Source organism: Suncus etruscus, chromosome 16, assembly GCF_024139225.1.
Source record: "Suncus etruscus isolate mSunEtr1 chromosome 16, mSunEtr1.pri.cur, whole genome shotgun sequence".
In the NCBI taxonomy this organism is placed as follows: Eukaryota; Metazoa; Chordata; class Mammalia; order Eulipotyphla; family Soricidae; genus Suncus; species Suncus etruscus.
The window spans coordinates 79,210,491-79,213,922 of NC_064863.1; the positions used below are offsets into that span (position 1 = coordinate 79,210,491).

Consider the following 3,432-nt stretch of genomic DNA (forward strand, 5'->3'; position numbering starts at 1 on the left):
ATGCCTGGCAGTTGTTTAGTTTTCTCAGTTCCAGAGACATAAAATTGTTGCTTCTATTTCATTTAGTGTAATATTTTAAATTTCGTGTTGAAGCACACAATTCTCTTCCATTATTGTAGCATTCCATTGCATGTATATATTTAATAAGGTTTAGTCATTTACCTGTTTGCCAGCATTTGTCTTAACTATTATAGTACTGTAAAGAACTTTTATGTATGAAAATTTCTATTTTAAAATTTTGAGGAATAGGGCCCGGAGAGATAGCACAGCGGCGTTTGCCTTGCAAGCAGCCGATCCAGGACCAAAGATGGTTGGTTCGAATGCCGGTGTCCCATATGGTCCCCCCGTGCCTGCCAGGGGCTATTTCTGAGCAGACAGCCAGGAGTAAACCCTGAGCACCGCTGGGTGTGGCCCAAAAACAAAAACAAAAATTTTTTTTGAGGAATAGACTTTTTCATAACTATTGTACCTTGTTACATTCTTCTCACAAAGTAGAAAAGTTTAATTTCTCTATCTTCTTAAAAATATATATATTTTTTTACTTTCTGTATTCCTTCCACCACTCACATTCATTTCTGTGAACTGTTTCTTGGGCAACAACTTGGTTGTGGCACGTTCTTGTAGTAGCACAGGTCATAGAACTCAGAACCTTTGTTTGCAAGGTAGGAATTCACTTCCTAAACCATCTTATCTGCTTTTGTTGTTTTTCAACTCTATGTTTCTGGAAGTAAATATAATTATTGGTCCTATAAAGGAATACATAATTTAAAAAGTTTTCTTTTATATATAAAATTCCTTAAATCTTTTGTCCAATTTTAATTCCTTTTTAATTATGTTTATATGTTTCTGGCTTTGTGAAGATACAAACATGGAACATTTATCAAAATACTGTCAAAACTGGTTTTATTAAAACCAGATTAAGAGGCCAGAGTGATAGTACAGTCAGACCAGGTTCCTCAGAACCTGCCAGAAAGATTTTTTTGTACATAGTTGTTTATTTAGAGGCAAAGAAATGCAAAAGATTGTGACTAATAAAAGTAAATTCTTTTATTTTTTTTTTAATATGGAACGCTTCACAAATTTGAATGTCATCCTTGTGCAGGGGCCATGCTAATCTTCTCTGTATCATTCCAATTTTAGTATATGTGCTGCTGAAGCGAGCACAAATTCTTTTATTTATTTTATATTATTAAAACCATTGGAATCCACATTGAAGTTCTTCAATGTTGAATTTAAACTATACATGAGTCAGGGCCATTCCCACCACCACTATTGAGCTCTCTCCACCAATGAAATCAGAGTGAATCTTATACCACCACCCTTTGACCCCTGGCCTTCTAGTATAACAGACCCATTTAAGTTTATATTGTTAAAGTTTAGTTGTCTTGATTATATTGTCATTGATTTTGGTTTGGATATTTAGTCTATCCTTATTTTTTCTCCATCAATGCACCTGATAATTGGTTTTTTTGTTTTGTTTTGTTTTGTTTTGATTTTTGGGCCACACCCTGTAATGCTCAGGGGTTACTCCTGGCTATGCGCTCAGAAGTTGCTCCTGGCTTGGGGGACCATATGGGACACCGGGGGATCGAACCGCGGTCCGTCCAAGGCTAGCGCAGGCAAGGCAGGCACCTTACCTTTAGTGCCACCGCCCGGCCCTGCACCTGATAATTGACCCCTGGCCCCTAATGTTTCTTTTTTCCTTTCTTCTTAGTTTTTTATTTTTATTTTTATTTTTTTTGTTTGGTTTTTGGGACAACCTGGTGATGCTCAGGAGATACTTCTGGCTATGTGCTCAGAAATCAGTTCTGGCTTAGAGGACCATATGGGATGCCTGAAGATTGAACCATGGTCTGTCCTAAGTCAGCCATGTTCAAGGCAAACACCCTGTCACTGAGCCACTGCTTCTTAGTTTTATAGAAACTAAGAAATTTATAGAAAATGCAGAAATATGTGGTAAAACAAAGTAATCTATGTCCCAAGGTACTATGAAAAAGGTGGAAACTCCTATTTAAAAGAAGAGAAATTTAATATAAAAAAAGAAATCAAAAGGATAAAAAGGTGTGTGTATGGCAGGTTTTCGTTTGGTTGCTTTTTGTTGTTTTTGTTGTTGCTTTGCTGTGCATAGGCACAAGAAAAGTTGTGGAAAACAGAAAGGAAAAACTTTTGGCTTAGAAACAGGGAAACCATTCTATCATAAAACCAACTACAGGCTTCAGGCACACTAAGTTGTCTAACACTAAAGTCTTTCTTTGTGGTTGCAGTAAAAGTTCTACTCAATCACAGTTGTCACTGTCAGGTTTATGTAGATAGAGACCCTGGTTTTTCATAGATCTTATGTTAAAGTCAGGGTGTCATGGAGCATCTTCTTGTTTCATCTCATTATTATGTGGCAATACAGGGAACCCTTTATTGAAAGCAAGTTGTTATTGTTTCCAAGTTATCAGAATATCATATGAACCCACTCTGTAGTAAGTTGGTGCCAGGGTAGCATTAGGGCCTTCTTTGGTAGAAGCCCAGTTTCTGGGGCTAGTGTAGAAAACCATGCTGATTCCATAGATTGGACCCATGGTTCAGGAGTGAATGACCATTGTCCAATCATCTGCAGCCTGAGCCAAAACATGACAAATGCTCAGTGTGAAAGGCTCCACTGCACTATAAAAATTATGAGTTACTAACTCTATTAGATAAGAACTTGTTTCCACATGTAATATTTTCCCATTTTAATGTACCTAAACAAAAAAGAACAATGCTACATGATTCTACTGATGCATTGGGGGCAAAAATAACAAGCTAAACAATCCCTATAACATGGTGCTAACATTAACTCAGAACCAAAGACTTTTCTGATTCAAATTATTTGCATATTTTCCTTTTAATTCCTTGTGATTTATGCCAGTGGTTTGTCTAACTTGTTTGTTTGTTTGTTTTTTCAAAAACCATCTCCTGGTCTCGTTAGTTATTTTTGTTTTCTTTGTTTCTTTTTTTTTTTTTTTGGAGGGGGCCACACCCATTTGACGCTCAGGGGTTACTCCTGGCTATGCATTCAGAAATCACTCCTGGCTTGGGGGAACCATATGGGACGCCAGGGGATCGAACCAGGTTCCGTTCTACACTAGCACTTACAAGGAAGACAACTTACCTCTAGTGCCACCTCTCCGGCCCCATTTTCTTTGTTTCTATATTGATGATTTCTGATCTGATTTTATTATTTCTTTTCTTCTGCTTGTGTTTTTGTTCTTTTGCTGTTGGTTTTCTAGATGTTTAAGGTCTTCTTTAAGTTGTTGATTTTGTATTTTTCTTTTTCCTAATGAAGGCCTGTATTGCTATGAGTTTTCTTCTACTGCTTTTGTTGTGCCTCATAGATTTAGGGAATTTGTTTTTTCATTATAATTAGTTTCAAGAAATCTCTTTATTTCTCATTTTATTTCC

General features: G+C 36.7%; 1 non-coding gene across 1 annotated transcript; it reads right to left on the reverse strand.

Moving 5' to 3' along the window:
* Positions 1-1,057: 1,057 nt before the first annotated feature.
* On the reverse strand, positions 1,058-1,164 carry LOC126032982 (U6 spliceosomal RNA). Its single transcript, XR_007504140.1, has one exon. It is a non-coding gene; the product is annotated as a U6 spliceosomal RNA (small nuclear RNA).
* Positions 1,165-3,432: the final 2,268 nt, after the last annotated feature.